Source organism: Balaenoptera borealis (assembly GCF_965194805.1).
Source record: "Balaenoptera borealis genome assembly, chromosome: 1".
Taxonomy (NCBI): Eukaryota; Metazoa; Chordata; class Mammalia; order Artiodactyla; family Balaenopteridae; genus Balaenoptera; species Balaenoptera borealis.
Window position 1 is genome coordinate 170,316,412 of NC_138860.1, and position 17,829 is coordinate 170,334,240.

Genomic DNA, 17,829 nt, shown 5'->3' on the forward strand with positions numbered 1-17,829 from the left:
AGCTCAGTTAATCCTCACATCAACCCCGTGAGGTAGACACTGTTGTTATTCTCATTTTTAGGATGGGTAAACTGACGCTCAGAGCAGTGGAGTGAACCCCACAATACTCCACTGATAACTATTAGTGAGACTGAAACCCAGGTCCGTGGGTTTCTAAGTCCTACTCTTTCCACTATGGCTTATATTTTTCTATGCATATTCTAAACTTTCTTTCTTTTACAACATAAGAATATTTGGTACACACTAATTTGTAATTTGCTTTTCATTTGCGAATATCTCCCCATGTAAATCATCTCTGTCTTTCACTGGCTGCCTGGTGTTCTGTTGTAACAGGCACCATCATTTATTTTAGTTCCCTCTAGATGTATTTTTGTATTTAGGTGACTTTTTTCCTAATTTGCCTTTACAAACAACATTTCCTGCCATTTTGTTTTCTCTCATTTATTTAAAATTATTTCTAATTATCCAAAGTCTTAAACCAATCCCTCTTATTGTTACATATTCAAGCAGGTCATACAGAGAAAAACTACCTCTGTGCTGCGCTCCCCTCCAAAGCCCATCCCGCCTCATACCACTGACATGGGTGTGATATGGAACCCTCACAGACCCTTATCTTTGCATTGATACACCACACACATATGCAGGCTTAATTTTATTTTATTTTTTTATTAATTTTTAATGGAGTATAGTTGCTTTACAATGTTTTGTTAGTTTCTGCTGTACAGCAAAGTGAATCAGTTATACATATACATATACCCACTATTTTTTATATTTCCTTCCCATGTAGGTCATCACAGAGCACTGAGTAGGTTTCCCTGTGCTATAAGTAGGTTCTCATTAGTTACCTATATTATATGTAGTAGTGTATATATGTCAATCCGAATTTCCCAATTCATCCCACCCTCTCTCCCCTCTTTGTAACCATAAGTTTGTTTTCTGCATCTATGTCTCTATTTCTGCTTTACAAATAAGTTCATCTGTACCTTTTTTTTCTAGATTCCATATATAAGTGATATTACATGATATTTTTCTTTCTCTTTCTGACTTACTTCACTCTGTATGACAATCTCTAGGTCCATCCATGTCACTGAAAATGGCATTATTTTGTTCCTTTTTATGGCTGAATAATACTCCATTGTATATATGTACCACATCTTCTTTATCCATTCCTCTGTCAATGGAGATTTAGGTTGCTTCCATATCCTGGCTATTGTAAATAGTGCTGCAATGGACATCACAGATAAAAGTTATCATATTATATGTATTTGTGCATCTAGCTTTTTAATAATTTACCAGTATCATAGACATCTTTCTATGTCAGTATACAGAGAGGGACCTTACCAGTTTTTTTTTTTTATTATTTTTCATTTTTAAAAATTTATTTATTTATGGCTGTGTTGGGTCTTCGTTTCTGTGCGAGGGCTTTCTCTAGTTGCGGCAAGCGGGGGCCACTCTTCATTGTGTTGCGCGGGCCTCTCACTATCGCGGCCTCTCTTGTTGCGGAGCACAAGCTCCAGACGCGCAGGCTCAGTAATTGTGGCTCACGGGCCCAGTTGCTCCGCGGCATGTGGGATCTTCCCAGACCAGGGCTCGAACCCGTGTCCCCTGCATTGGCAGGCAGACTCTCAACCACTGCTCCACCAGGGAAGCCCCTACCTCACTGGTTTTAATGAAGTAATTTATCTCAAATACTTGGCTATTTCTCTTTTCTTCCTTCCCTTCTCTCCCTCTCTGTCCCTCTCCCTCCCTCTCTCTCTCCCTCTTTCCTTTGCTTTCTCCTTTTCTTTCGCCATTCCCCATTTCCCTATAATGGATATTAAGGTTGTTTCCATTTTGTCCTCTGCATGAACATCCTTACACGGCAATGAACATCCTTGTGCGAGCCTTGCTGTGTTCCCATGGGAATTTGTCTCTAGTATCGAAACCTAGACGTGGAATTGCTGGGTTGAGGGTTTGCCAGGCAAGGTCTTGTCTGAGACCACAGGAGGCTGGGGAAGATCTGGGTCGTGGGTGCCAGGGGACTGTTTGCTGTAGGAAGCATGAAATGATGGAAGGAGTCTGCCTTTTACCTAATAGTCCCCTGTCTGAAGCCGTGTTCTCGGACAGCTCCTAGGGACATTGCCAGTGCCTGTGGAAGGTTTGTTTTTATACGTGAGGTAGTGTAGCCATCGGACAGAATGCCTCCCATATGCTGTTTGGCTTCCTCCCTGGGATTTTCTCCTGGAACTTTTGGAGGAAGTTCTCTATTGCCTTTGGGATCATGGGGTTGGCAACAGCTTGGGGCTACCTTTCTGGCTCATGGGGCATGCCCTGTGTACAGTAGGAGTAATGAAGGCCACTTTCCAGAAAGAGGCAGAGAAAAGCAGAGATAAAAGATGGTATAGGAGAGAGTCTGGTGGCCTGAGCCCCTGGCTCTGGCTGTTCTTTCTTTAGTCCTGAGAGCTTCTGAGCCTCTTCTCCAGCTCTGGGGCCAACCATCCCCCTTTAAAGCCTTAGCTGCTGGACTAGGGTCTGTCGCTGCAGCCCAGAGTCTGGATGGATGCTGGGAGTGGGCTCATGAGGTTATGAGGTCTCTGGAATGGCAGAGAGTGGGTCCTCTCGGTTCATACAAGGCTCTCCTCTGACCCAACCCGACTTCCTGACTTCAGGGTCTCCTCCTCTTTCCCACCCTCCAGTCTGCCCACTCTGTCCTCTAAAGCACAGGTCTGGCTTTGTCATACCCTTGTTTACTCCTCAGTGGCTGCCCCTTGCTCTTAAGGTCAAGGTCATACTCTTCGGCCCAGTGTGCGGGGACCCTGGAATGGCTGGCTTCTGAGTATCTCCTTGCTCACTCCCCACGCCTGCGCACCTTACATTCTGCCTGGACCAACTTCTACCTGTTCCTTAACAGCTCTCTCTCCTCCAAGCACATGCTGTCTACTCGGCCTGGATGCCTTTTTTCCTCTTTTCTACTTCCTCCCCACTCCTGATTTCTGGATGACTTGTCTTTCAAGCTTGGAATTAAGTGCCCCTTCCTCCAGGAAGCCGCCTTGCTCCCCTCCTCTGCGCTCAGCATCTTACGTAGCACAGTGCCATCCAGTTGTGTGATGATATGGACCTTCCAGTAGCTGGAACCCCAGGAAGACAAGCTTCGTGCCCACCGGGCACATCGCTGTGCCTCTTTCATCTGGCACAGGGCCCAGTAAGTGCCCATGTAGTTACTCAGTGAATAAGCCAGGTAAACAGGTGCAGGGCAGGTGAAACACCACGGCCATAGAAACAAGGACAGACCTGGGACCAAAATCTGACGCCAAACTGACTAGACCCTGCCGGTCACTTTCCTCCAGTGCAAATGCAATCATTATTACCCCCTTCTCTTGGGCACAAGATAATGAATGTGAAGGTGTTTGGCAAATGCATTATGCAAATATTAATCTTTAATGGAACACAGGGTCAGTAAGACTCAACATTGCACAAATTGTTCTGCCAAATCCGATAGTGTTTCTTTAAGATGAAAATGCAAACATCTCAGGTATAGGGCAGGGTGGAAACAGAAACACACATTCAGTGAAGTGCTACAATATGCCAAGCTCATATCAGGCATATGCAAATATTAATCTTCTACATAAAGAACTTTACAAATTTTGTTAGGTTTCTTATTGACCTCAGAAACTTTGTAAAATTTCTCTTCTCTTGGAAATGGCACCTTTATCTCTGTATATTGATTTTGAATCCAGCAAATATGTTAAACTCTCTTATCATCTGTGGACTCTTTTGGGTTTTCCAGAGAGGCAAACACAGCATAGGCAAATATGACAGTTTTTGCTTTTCCTTTCCAACCTGTACACTTTTCATTTCTTTTTGTTTTTAAGTGCTCTAGAAAAGACCACCCATGTTGAATATTAATAATGTTGGCAGCTATCATTGTCTTGCCCCTGATCTTAATTTTAAAGGGAAAGCTTTCAACATTTCACCACAAAATATGATGTTTGCTGTAGGCTTTTTGGCAGAAGCCCTTTCATTCCTTTCATTCCTAGTTTGCTAAGAGTTTTATTGTGAATGAATGCCAACTTTTATCAAATGCCCTTTCTGCATCTGTTTAGTTGACCGTATGATTTTAAAAGATCTGCTAAGGTGATCAATTACATTAATTCATCAACTAATGCTAAACTAGCATCACATTCCTAGGAAAAACCAAACCTGGTCATAATATATTACCTAATTTATTCATTGCTGGAATTTTCTTGCCAATTCTGCATGCACACTTTTGAGTGAGTGCGCTCCATAATTTCCCATTTTTGGTCTGACTTTGGATTTAAGGCTTTTGTGGTCTCATAAATGAAAGTATTAGCACAAGACTGGAATGATTTCTGTCTTAAATGTTTGGGAGAACTCACTTATAAAACCATGTGGATAAAGTGCTTTGTGGGAAGATTTTTACTATTGATTCAATTTAATGGTTACAAAATTATGGAGATTAAAAAATTTCTCTTTGGGTCAGTTTTGGTAGTTATATTTTTCTAGGAATATATTCTATTAATCTAAAATTTTAAATTTATTATACAGTTGTTCATACAAATTTCCATGCATTATCTCTGCAATTTCTGTGGTGATTTCCCTTTTCTGTTGCTTATATAGCTTATTTGTGCTGTCACTCTCTCTCTATTTTTGTTCAATTTTGCCAGAGTCTTCTCTGTTTTTAAATTTTTTCAGAGAGCTCTGTTGATCCTCTGTGTTATATGTGGGATTTAACCTCTCTGTGCCTCAGTTTCCTCATGTGGCGACTGCTGGGAGATACAGTCACCTGCATCAACATGTCTGGAGAATTCAGAAGGTCTGAGGTTGGTTGGAAGTTGGCCAGGGCTGTTCAACAGGGCAGGGATGGATGAGGGGGCAGGGAAGGGCAGCTGTGCTCCCAGGTGGGGAGTGGAGGGGAGGGGAATTTTCTGTGGACCGTGTTGCTATGGATTGAATGTGTCCCCCTCCTCTCAAAACTCATGTGTTGATACCAACTCCCTAGTGTGATGGTATCAGGAGGTGAGGCCTTTGTTAGGTGATTAGGTGATGGGAGTGGAGCCTCATGAACGGGATTAGTGTCCTTCTAAAAGAGACACAGAGAGATCCCTTGCCTCTTCTGCCGTGTGAGCTCACAAAGAGAAGACGACTGTTATGAACCTGGAAGAGGGCTCTTACCAGACACCAAATCTGCCGGCACCTTGAGCTTGGACTTCCCAGCCTCTTGAACAGTCATAAGTAAGCTTCTGTTGTTTATAAGCCACTCAGTCTATGATACTTTTGTTATAGCAGCCCCAAGTGGAGTAAGACACACGTGGAAGACACAGACTTTCACTGAGCCTTGAATAATCTCATTGGGAGCCCTTCCTGGGGGGAAGGGGATCCCAGCAGTGGGTGGACTGAGCAAGGAAGACCTTCGGGTTCCGGGTGGCACACAAAAGATAAGCCACATAGCATGCCCTCTGTCACGGAACTGTGTAGCTCCAATGACCACATCTATCTGTGCCACAGGAGAGAACTGGCATGTGCACGCCCACTGTGCCCGGGGCCTCCACAGCTGGGGGAGGACCACAGACAGCGTCAGCCAAGTGTAAAATGGCTCCCCTTTTCCCTAAGGTCGTCCCGTCCTCTGCCAGGATCCTAGGGGGAAAAGGGGAGGGAACGAAAAGCCCCCCTACTCCACCTCCACAACACTTTCTCCAGCTGGGGTCTCTGAACCCTGGTGGGTCCTGAGCTGGAGACGGGGGGACCTGACTGGATCTTTTCATGCTGATAAGTGGGCAGGCCTTAATTCCACAAGATGCTGTTACAGCTGAAGGTGAGTTCAAGGTTGAAGCAACTATGGTGCCCGTTGGGGGTGAGTAGGGGGCTCAGAGGGAGCCTGTTTGAAGCAGGGCTGGGGGAATTGATGCTATTCCTGTTTGTGCCCCATCAGATTCTGCCTGTTCAGTGAACTGGTAGCATATTCATTAGGTATTTTTTGAAAAAAAAAAAATGAGGCTTGCGCACTCCCATCTATCCCTTTCTGGAAGCTTGTGTCTCTAGGCTTACTTATAATAGCAAAAATTTGAGAACAACCCAATCAACCCAACACGAGGAGTTCAGTTACTAAACTCAAGATAGTCCACTTGGCAGAATGTTCCACCGTGAACAAAAACAGCTGTGAGATAGGCTATGAGGTTACACTCATAACAACATGGTTGTTATGAGTGTTATGAGTTATGGTTTTGAGTGATTGCTCAAAACCATAACGTTAAAAGACAAAACCATAACCAAGAACACGCCAGGACACTTAATTATAAGCTCAAAACAAAGAGTACTGGAAGCAAGGAAATCGAAATGTCAAAAATAGTTCTTTGTGGAGTGTTGAGAATATTCATTTTTTCTTTAGCTTTAGCTATTTTTTCTTTTAAAATAGAATTTACTGTTTAGAACAGTTTTAGATTTGCTGAAAAATTGAGAAGGTAGTATAGAGACTCATTACATATCCTGCACCCAATTTCCCCTACTATTAACACCTTATATCACTTTGGGATATTTGTTACAATTAATAAACCAACATTAGGACAGCATGATCAACTAAAGTTTACTTTATTCAGATTTTCTTAGTTTTTACCTAATGTCCTTTTTCTGGTCCAGAATCCCGTCCAGGATGCCACGTTATGTTTAATCATCATGCCTCCTTAAGGCTTGGCTGTGACAGTTTCTCAGACTTTCCTTGGTTTTGATGACCTTGACATTTTTGAGGAATACTGGTCAAATTTATTTTTGGATGTCCTTTTATTGGAATTTGCCCGATGTTTTCCTCATGATTAGACTGGGGCTGTGAATTTTTGGAAGGATGACCACAAAGTCTCATTTTCATCACGCCTTGCCAAGGTACATATTATCAACATGATTTATCACTGTTGGTGTTGACCTTGATCACCTGCCTAAGGCGATGTTTGCCAGGTTTTCCTGTGAAGTTACTCTTCCCCGCCACATGCATTTCCATGCTCTGCTCTTTGCAAGGAACTCATTATGTGCAGCCCACACGTGAGTAGGAGCCACGCTACCCCTCCAAGAGGGCAGAATATCTACATAAATTACTTGGAATTCTTCATGGCAGATTTGTCTCCCATGAATAATTTATTAATTTATTAAATTAATAAAACATAATACATAAATAAATATATTAATTTATTAACTTATTCAATCATTTATATCGGCCTGAACTCATGGATATTTATTGTATTCTTTGGGTTCTATTCCAATACTACTTTATTTTGCTGTTCAAATTGTTCTAACTTTGACCATTGGGAACTCTTTCAGTTGGCTCCTGTGTCCCTTTGTCATACCGCCATCAATGTGGCTTTTTGTTATTTTTATTTTTATTTTTTTTAAACTTTTTTGGGTTTCATTTATTTATTTATTATTTATCTATTTATGGCTGTGTTGGGTCTTTGTTTCTGTGCGAGGGCTTTCTCTAGTTGCAGCAAGCGGGGGCCACTCTTCATCGCGGTGCGCGGGCCTCTCACCGTCGCGGCCTCTCTCGTTGCGGAGCACAGGCTCCAGACGCGCAGGCTCAGTAATTGTGGCTCACGGGCCCAGTTGCTCCGTGGCATGTGGGATCCTCCCAGACCAGGGCTAGAACCCGTGTCCCCTGCATTGGCAGGCAGATTCTCAACCACTGCGCCACCAGGGAAGCCTGGCTTTTTGTTATTGTTGTAGCTTTGTGGGGCACTTCCCTATTTTCTGGCCCTACAATCTGCTCCAGGATTGTTTTGTGTATTTCCTGCCCCCGTCCTAGAATCAGCCATTTCTTTAAGGAATCCTGGTTTGTTTCATTGGAGAATGATATGAGGGACCAAGATCTGGCCATTAATTGTGCTTTATTGTGACTGGGGTGTCATTTCTTTTAGGCCCTCTCAACTAATAGAGCAAAGAGCTATACGGATGTATGCTAACTGATTTATATACACATGTCCAAAAATATTTCTATACACAGCTGTCAGTATTGATATTAAGCAACACAGAGTTCAGGCTGACGTTTCCAACTCTAATCCATAACCTCATGAATCATTCCAGCCTCCTCCCCTTGCTTATATATAAATTCCCACTCTAACAGTGAGAAATCTGGCTCCCACAGTCCCTCATTCATCTACTTAATTGTTCAATTCCAGAGTATACATACAGGCATGGCGTATCAGAATTGTTAATTGGTATCCCCTTGGGAAGCAACTTTATCCACCGGCACACAGTTCTTATGTGCAGTTCCTTTTATCCTAGTCTTACAGAATCCACTCATTTCCAAAGCTACTTAGGTCAGCCCTTTTCCCCTCCACTCTCTTTACTCAGGTTGTTTCCTACATTTGCAATACAGTTAGATTCTCTGACTACCTACATGATGTTTTAAAGATCTGTATACACTAAGACTTACTCTTTGTGCTGTAAAGTCCTATGGGTTCTGATAAATGCACAATGGCATGTATCCACCATTACAGTATCATACAGAATAATTTCAACATCCTAAAATATACCCTGTCCTTCATCTATCCAACCTGTGCAACCGCTAGATGATCTTTTTACTGTCTTAGTAGTTTTGTCTTTTCTAGAATGTCGTGTAATTAGAAGCACATTATATAGCCTTTTCAGACAGGCTTCTTTCACTTAGTGACATGCCTTTAAGTTTCATCTATATCTTTTTATAGCTTGAGAGCTCATTTCTTTTTATCACTGAATAATATTCCATTATGTGTATGTACCACATTCTATTTACTCAGTTATCTATTTAAGGATACCTCGATTGTTTCCGGGCTTTGGTGATTGTGAATAAAGCAGCTATAAATATTCATGTGCAGATTTTTGTGTGAACGTAAATTTTCAAAGCATTGGGTAAACACTTAGGAGTGTGATTGCTGGATCATAAGGTTAAGACTATGTTGAGCTTTGTGAGTAACCGCCACACTGTCTTCCAAGGTGGCTGTGCGTTTTGCATTCCCATCAGCAATAAGTGAAGACTTCCTGTCGCTCAGCATCCTTGCTAGCGTTCGGTATGGTCAGCGTTTTGGATGTTAGCTTTTCTAGTAAGCGTGTTGGCTCCTCATCCTTTCTTGGGCTTCTCACTCCCCAGCTAGTCCTCCCTCAGCCTGCAGTTCCTCAAAATCACCATGAAGCGTTCCTACTGGTTTATGGCTCGAGCTGCTTCTGAGGAGAGTTTAATAAATGGACTATTTACAAAGGCGAGGTCAGGGCAAAGGGACACCACAAAGTTGGGTTGATGATCCAGCTGCACTCACAGTGAGCAGGGCATGAGCTCCATCTATGCCGTCAAGGACAGCTGTGTGTCCTTGGGCAGCTGTCTCTCCCTCTCAGGGCCTTGCTTTCCCTCTCTGGCCAAGGAGGGGATGATACTAAGTGGTCTCCCAAACATCCCCTGACTCTCCATGGCTATGACTCTGATTCTCATTTGCTCACCTCAGCAGACAAACGCCACCCAGTGGTATCACCTCACTGCAGGGGAAGCCACTGCAGGGGTGGCAGCATTGAAAGGCTGAGCACATCCACAGTCCGTGGTTAATTACTCCGGCTTCTGTTTACTGCTTCCCTAATTCCCCAAGCAAACATCTCCATTACCAGGAGTAGTTTACTGGCGCTAGCTGCCGCTGCGAGGAGTAGAAGCTTCGAGACGTGCCCCCACCACTTGCGGGGAGCAAGGAGTGTTTCGGGACTTTGGGGCTCTCAGGCCTGGCCCTCCCAATCCTCCGCACACCCCACCCTCTTCTGGGAATCCGCAGACTGCCGCCTGAGTGTTAAGGGCATTAGCTCGGGAAGCCGGTGGACCTGGGTTCAGTCCAGCTCTGCGCCTCACTCCCTGTGTGACCTCAGGCAGGTCGTGCACGTGCCCTGCGCACAGGAGGGCCCCCCACCTTCAGCCCCCGCTGCTTGCAGCACCACACAGCTCTCTAGAGCCGCAGGGAAGAGGGGTTGGAAGTAGGCTCCACTTCCCGCCTCCCCACCTGGAGGAGATGCTGCCTTAAGCCCTCGGGCTTTGTAAAGTGATGGGACTCCGAGTCAAGTGCTTGGGCCACTTCAGAACCAGGGTGTTCTCTGGAGCAGGTGCTTGACAAGGGCTTGTTATATGCCTGAGGGTGAAGTTCTGGTACCAGGTGGATTCTCTCCCTGCAGACTTGTTGGGAATTTTTCTCGGCCTGGTTGGTGAGAGCACCCACTCCTGGGTGGCTTGGTGAGGGCCAACGCAGGCTGGGGCAGCAACTGCCACCTGGTTTTGGGGGTCTTCTCTGGGCCTGGCCTCGGTGGGTCCCGCGGCTCCCCTGACCCTGGATAGAACCTGGTCTGGGGAGATGGAGCCTTGGACAGCTGAGCCTGAGCCCAGAAGAGGCCTTTGACTCACGAACTACTGGATTTAGATGGATTTAGCAACCAAGTTTCCAATTGATTTCTAGGGGAAGGAAGGGAGGATGGATTTACAGCTCCTAAAACAGGCGTACGGCCTCGCCACAGATCTGCGCCAGGCAGTGGGCAGGAAGTTATTGACATCACCTCTGACCTTGGGAGGGAAAGATAATGAGGCTCAGAAAAATCCATCCGTGTGGGGTTCATGCTGGAGCCCTTGGAGATGTACCTTCTTCTTCTGATGCACGTGCACAGCTCTGCAGATGCCAAAGGGAGAGGATGGAGAGAAAGTGGGTCCTTCTCCCCTCTCCTTCCCGCTCTCAGAGGAGGCTCTGGCTTTGCAAAGGATTGAAGTCTGCAGAGTTTCCGGCAGTCAAAGTTCGGAACTCGGGCGATCTCCGGAGCCCCGGGGGTGGCTGCCCAGCCTGCCGTCCCTAGAGGCCCCAGCTGGTCCCCTGTCCCTGCAGCCCCCTCCCCTCAGCTGGGGCCCATCGGTTGTCCTGCAGCCTGGGAACAAGGAAGGGAGGAGGAAACCGCCTTCACTGCGGGTTTGGGAACAGGGAGCCCTGGGTCTGAATTCTGGGGAATTCTTCCCTTACTGGCTGTGGGACCTTGGGCCAGTTCCATGAGCACCCCGGACCTCAGTTCCCTCACCTGTGAAATGGGAGATGAGGAGACTACCCTCCGAGGACAGCTGTGGGATGAGATGAGGCGTAAAGGGCACAGCCCTTGACACATGGTAGGTGGGATGCGGGTCCAGACACTATGGATCTGAGTTAAAGAGCTGGCTCTGACAGCCGTCGTCTGTGTGGTCCTGGACACATGACTTAGCCTCTCAGAACCTCAGTTTGCTCATCTGTAAAATGGGGAGGATGATAAAGATCTCAGACATGATGGAGGGACTTTTACAGGCCAGGCACTGTCCTACATGCTTTACATGTACAGACCTTATAACAATCCTACAAAGAGATAGCATTGTTAGCCCCAGTTTACAGGTGAGGAAACTGAAGGTCAAACAGGGGAAAGAACTTGCACAGGGTAACTAGGAGGTGGTGGAGGCAGGATTTGAACCCAGAGATTCTGGCCCCAGACTCACACTCTTGCCTGCTCTCTGGGGATCTGAGGTTCCCCACAGACAAAAGGCGTGAATGGGCTCTGCCAATTTTAAAGTGCCGTAGAAATGCCAGACGTGGTCACCTTCTATGGGAGAGAGAACTTGACCCTAACAGATCTGGCTGTGCTCTGTACACTGTTAGGTGCGGTTATAACCATGACCAACATTTCTTGGGCACTGCCTAAGTGTCAGGCATCATGACAACACTTTAAATTCTGCATTTCATTAAATCTGCTGAGAGGTGGAAATCATAACCCTCACCTCACAGATGAGAGAACTGAGGCTGAGCTGGTAACAGCTTGGTTAAGGTCATACAGAAAACTGGGATGTGAACCCAGGTCTTCCTGACTCCAGAGTCCAAGTTCTTACCTGCAAGAAAAAGCCACTACCCACACTCTTACTAAATATCAGCACATGGTTCAGGGCGTACTGCTGTTTAGACTGAGGTCAGAGGTTGAGTGACTGGGGCCTGGAGTAATCAGGGGAGACTTCCTGGAAGGGGTGGACTACACATTGAGGGTGGAGAGGTGGGCAGGACGGACTGGCCTCTGGTCCAGAGAAAGCATTGGGGAGACTGAGCTCAGAGAGCATGGTGAGGGTGGGACCTGGCTGAGGGTCTAGCCCCAACACTCAATCAGGACAGAGGTGGGGCCTTTAGGAATCATTTATGTGGTTAGAAAATGCTCAGATGGCTGCAGGCTCTGATGCTCTTTGAGGATCATTCGTTATCCCATTAGTTGTTTTCTGTCTTTGTTAAGAAGTTGCCTGTTTCCTCATAATTCAGTGTCATTGTTTAATCAATTTGGTGTCTCTGACCCCGTAACCAGGGAGTGAGTTGTGGCTTCTCTCCTCCATATTTTCTCAGTTCTATTGACTTGCCCTTCCTCATTATTCAGCTGGTAATTCTTTTCATGAGCGTCCATTGATTACCATATTGAAATATTTCTTGATGCCCTTTCTAATGAGAATCCTGTATCACTTGTCCTCACATCAGGGTGAGAGCATTTGGACTTATTTTATTGTAAAAACAACATCAATACCTCAGTGGGGATGCCTGTATACCCTCCTCCTTGGGATACTTACTTTATCTCTTCAGACTGTGTTTTTTGCCTTTAATTGAAATTTATTATTGATAGCCAGACATGATGTGTCAGGTCAAAGGGACCCAGGTAAATCAGCATTTAATGGGAGGTTTTATGTTTATCTGGCTAGGAGTTAGGCTGTGTTTACATTTGCTGTAGTCCCAGTATCAGAGGCTAAAATTTCCTCCAGTGTCCTTGTTTTTGTCTCCTTGTTGTCTTGACTTTTCCTAGAGTCTCCTTAAATAGGGTCTGAGGCTTGAAGTCCTTTTAGCTACGTTATTATACAGGAGCCTCATTGAAGTGGCGTTGTGCGGGGAGGGGAAACATTCTACAGTCCTAGAATTATGTCTCAGTCTTTCAGTGCATCTGAATTATCCTGTCTTCACAATGAAAACCTTATGGGGCTCCTGGAGGTTAAACTCACAAAACTGTGGGAGTCCCCCTTAAGACTTGACTTCTTGGAGTTTTTAGCTCCCAAGCTAGTCGACAATGAGACCTCAGCAATTCATCATGTTGAGTTTAAAGTGCTCCTACAGTTGCTGGCTCCAGTTAAGGGCTTCGGTCCTTGGTAAGCTGTGATTCTAGGTATCCTCTTGCCTTTCCAGGTTTCAGGGCACCAGTTTGTCTGTGACCTCAATTCTCTGATGGATCTAAGAAGATGATTGATGATTTTCAGTTTTCCCGGCTTTTTTTCTTATTGTGAGGATGGGAATGATAACTTCCAAGCTCTTTACAGTAATTTGCAGCATGCAGATCTCATATATGCTTTGTTAAGTGTAAGCTAAATATTTCATTTCCTTTGGAGACTGTAAATGTCATTGTGTTTTAAATTTCAGTTTCCACATGTTCATTGTTAGTACATACAGTTAGTAAATACATTGTTAGTAAATACAGTTAACTTCTGTGTGTTGATCTTTTATACTGTGAGCTTGCTGAACTCAGTTCTGGGAAGGTTTTTTTTTTGTTTGTTTGTTTGTTTTAGTGGATTCCTTGTGATTTTCTACGAAGAGACTCATACCATCTCCAAATAGAGACAGTTTTATTTCTTTCTTTCAAATCCATGTGCCTTATATTTATTTTTGTTGCCTTATTGCAGTGGCTATATCATCCAGAGGAGTCTAGGCCCTCCCTATTTAAATCTTGTATTTTAGCAGGCAATCACCCTGGGATTGGCACATGGGTTCTTGACCTACAGCTGTGGGCTGTGGTCCCGGTGGCAGCTTAGTTATCAGAGTCACTGTGGTCTGCTTGGTTTATCTGGTGCTGCCATGGTTCCCACTAGTTCCTTCTGTGGCTGCCTGATAGGGTGTCAGGGGCTTCCCAGTGCCTGCTGTGGGGAGCTGGACTTTGGCAGGTCCTCCTACGGGTGCTTTCTGGCCGCCCTGGTGTCTCTGTTAGGAGAGTAGAGTCTCAGGCTCATGGGCACACAGAGGCTTCCTGGACTGGTATACTTGTGACTGCGTCCCTTTTTCTGGTTCTGCTCACCCACCCCAACCCTAGGAGTGTTTTGACATGGCTTTCAAAAATAAAGCTTTACGCTTCCAGCTATTTCAAATAACTCAGTGATGTTTGCAACAGACACCCTCGCTCCATTTTTGAGAATATCAGCATGTGCTAACTCCTATGGCTCAGGGAGGGACTGATACAAGGGTATCAAGGGCATGGTACTTGGCAGCAAGAAGAAGGGATTGTACATGCTGACATCAGAACATTGTCTAATTGGCCACCTTAAGATGTCTGGCTGTGCAAGTGTCGATAGTGTGGGTTTAATTACTTCAGTTGCTTAACCTCTCTCGACCTCAATTAAGGGCTTTGGAGCTACTCTTAGATGCAAATCCCTGCTCAGCCACTCACTAGTTGCTGGGATATTCACATACCTTAGTGTCTCTGGGTCTCAGTTTCCTCATGTATGCAACAGGAGTAAGGAAAGTCCCACCTCCCAGGCTCTCTAATGTGATGCTGATGTAAAAGGCTGAGCACAGCAAGGGGCACCTGGTTGACCCAGCTCAGTAAGCACCAGCAACTATCATCGTGATCTGGTGATTCCAGGCTAATGGGGATGTCTGTCTTAATAGTGCTAATGAGATAATAATGGTGCTTCTATTAGTACTAATAATGTTGTGTTTAGAAAACCAACTGGATCAGACCAACCTGGATCTGAATCCCGGTGCCAGCACTTACTTACAGGGTGGGACATGGGGACAAGATGCTTAACTTTAATTTCCTCCTCTGTAAAATGAGGACAGCGATAATACCTGATTCGTAGATCAGTCCTGCAAAGGGCTTAGTATGGTGCTCAGAATGCAGTAAATGCTCAATAAACGTTGGCTACGGTTGGCCATGAAGGCAGAGATCTTTGTGTTTTGTTCACGTCTGTATTCCTGTGTCCCCAGTGGTCACCATGTTCTGACATAGTGGGGCCTCAGCCAGGCTGTCGGCCCTTCTGGGCCAGGGCTGTGTCTCGTTCTTGACTGTGTCTCCAGAGCCTGACTGGGAGCCTCATTCTTGCTCTGGGCAGCTGAGGAGACTTCATCATTGGTACCAGGGATAAAAAGGTGTCTGAGTCGCCTCTAACTCTGTGTTATTACTGAGGTACTGGTCCCTCCCTCTGTCTGTGTCTCTGTGTCTCTCAAAACACACATACACACACACCAGCAGCAGCAGCTGGACATTCCACTAACAGTCCCTTCTGAGCTCCTTGCATCCCCCATGATTTTCTGGCCTTGAGGGTGGGCAGAATCAGTGGCCAGGAAGCTGGAGGGTTCCCTTCCACCAAGGTCTTCCCTCTTTGATGCCTGAGATTCTTAGTGCCCATTTGTTAGAAAACGGAAGTTGTTGCCCTGGGGGACCAGGCGCCTACTCCTTCCTCCTCCTCAGCCAATCACTCTGCAGTGAGAGGGGATTTCAGGGCCTTTCCTGGGTGCAATTTTGATGGGGGAAGCACAGACGGCACAGGGGCTGGGATGCTGGTGGAGACAGAAGGTGCATAAGGGTCAGGAAAATGTACTAACATCCACCTCTCTCCACCTGCCCTCAGCATGTCATCCTGATTACTGGGTACCGTTGGTTCAGATCTATCAGTGGGTCTTATTGGGGTGTATTAGTCAGCTAGGGCTGCCATAACAGGCTACCAGACTGGGTGGCTTAGACAACAGAATTTTATTTTCTTATAGTTCTGGAGGTTAGAAGTCCAAGATCAAGGTGCTGGCAGGGTCATTTCTCCTGAGGCCTCTCTCTCTGGGTCGCGGACGGCCGCCTTCTCTCTGGGTCGCAGATGGCTGCCTTCTCTCTGGGTCCTCACATGGCCTTTTCTCTGTGTGTACACCCCGGTGTCTCTTCTTCTTTTTAGAAGGACACCCGTCTTATTGGATTAGGGCCCCACCCTTATGACCTCATTTAACCTTAATTACCTCCTTAAAAGCCCATCTCCAAGTATAGTCAAATTGGAGATTAGATAGGGCTTCAATATATGAATGGGGGGGCGCACAATTCAGCTCATAACAGGGGCTGTCTGCGGGGTTCCCTGAGCCCCAGGAAGGGCTTTTATTTTGACCACTCCCCCCTCCTCCCATTGCCTCTGAAGGTGTCTGGTCCAGGCCTCTTATTTCATCCTTGGGGAATGAGGCTTAGAGAGGGGCAGTGACCTGCCCTGGTCACATAGCAAGTAGGGAGCAGCTCTAGGACAGCAGAGCTTCCTGATCTGGCCTGGGACTTACCCTGATGCCAGTGGTCAGGACTGCAGGGCTGGTGGGCAGCTGGCACTGGGCTCTGTGGCCTTGGGGACCTGGTGTCAGTGCTGAGAGGGCCCTGGCGCCAAGTGACTGCTTTTGTCTCAAGTCTGGCTTTTATTTCTCTCTCTTAATGATTCCAATTTCAGGAGCTTTTTTTGTCCATGTTTTTATTCTCTTGTCTTTCATTTCGCTTTCTCTCTGGGTAATCTGAGGCTTGCAAGCAGCTAAGTATGACGTGTACATTCCAATGAGATGCAATAAAATATAAGTAAACATATTTCTTTCATGTCTGAGCAGTGGATTAATCTCCCTGGCACGTCCTATTTCCTCTGTGCTCCCTCTGTTTTCATCTGCGTATTTTCCTCCCCTCTCCAGAATTTCTGGGATCTGAACAGCCCTGTGGCCTCTGGCTCACTGGAGATATACAAATGACCCTGGCATTACAGCCTCAGACTTCATGATCTATAGGTAACGTTCCCGGAACAATACAGAGGGAGCTGCCAGCACCCACATGGGCCTGGGAGGGCTGCCAGCCCCTGGAGGGGAGAGGACAGGGGTCTCTGCCTACGATAAGCATGGAGAGAGTCCGTGGGTAGGACTGAGGGGTCTCTTATGGACGTACCTGTCACTTATGCAGGCGTCCCTAGGTGACACACTCACGCCTGCACATGCACTGGGAAAAGGCAGGTCCTTCTTTGTTGAACTGAGGCTGGGTGTTTGTGATCATGACTTTCAGCCAAAGCAGCCATCGTGGGTCCTCACTGAGTGGAGGGATTGGCAGGGAAGCCCTGGATGTGACCATGAACTGTGGGCTCAGCTCAGGAGGAGAGCAAGAGGCATCGGATGGAGCTGAGCAGGGAGGTTCTACTGCCTCAGTTTACTTGCTGTGTGACCTTGGTGAGTGACCCAACCCCCCAAGCCTCAGTTTCCCTGTCTGTACTATGGGCATATACCAGTACACTCTACAAGGGGTTGTAGGGAGGATTAAATGAAATGATGCTTGTAAAATGTTAGCACGGTGCCTGGTACACAGCAGGTCCTGAATAAATGGAGGCTAGTAATGTTCATTCATTCATTCATTCATTCATTCATTTGTCCAGCCCAGTTTGAGAGCCACTGCATGCCGGGCTGTGTGCCAGGGTGAGGGAGAGAAGAATAAAACCTTCTGTCACCTCCAATAGCTCACGATCTAGTGGTGAGACTGAAACAAGCTCTGTAGGAGGGACATCAGCTGGGTTTTCTGGGAATGGAGGAGGGACAAGCAGCAAAGGGAACCAGAGAAGGCCTCCTGGAAGAGGTGACACTTGAGCTGAAGAAAGTGGTAGATTAGGGACCAGGCCCAGGGCCTGTGGGGACAAATGGAGGGAGGTGAGGCGGGGAAGGTGGGTTGAGCAGGCAGCGCTGGGAACCATGGATGGTTCGGGAGCAGGGGAGGGATGTGGTCAGAGTGGCGGTTCTTCCCACAGATGGGAGCCTTGAGTGGAGACCATGTTCCTCCGGGGAGACTGTGTCC

General features: G+C 46.3%; 1 long non-coding RNA gene across 1 annotated transcript; it reads right to left on the reverse strand.

Moving 5' to 3' along the window:
- Nucleotides 1–650: 650 nt before the first annotated feature.
- On the reverse strand, nt 651–6,185 carry LOC309634328. The gene is made up of 2 exons (XR_014247986.1): nt 1,657–6,185; nt 651–1,336 (listed from the first exon to the last, which is right to left on the reverse strand). It is a non-coding gene; the product is annotated as an uncharacterized lncRNA (long non-coding RNA).
- Between the last annotated feature and the right edge of the window lie 11,644 nt (nt 6,186–17,829).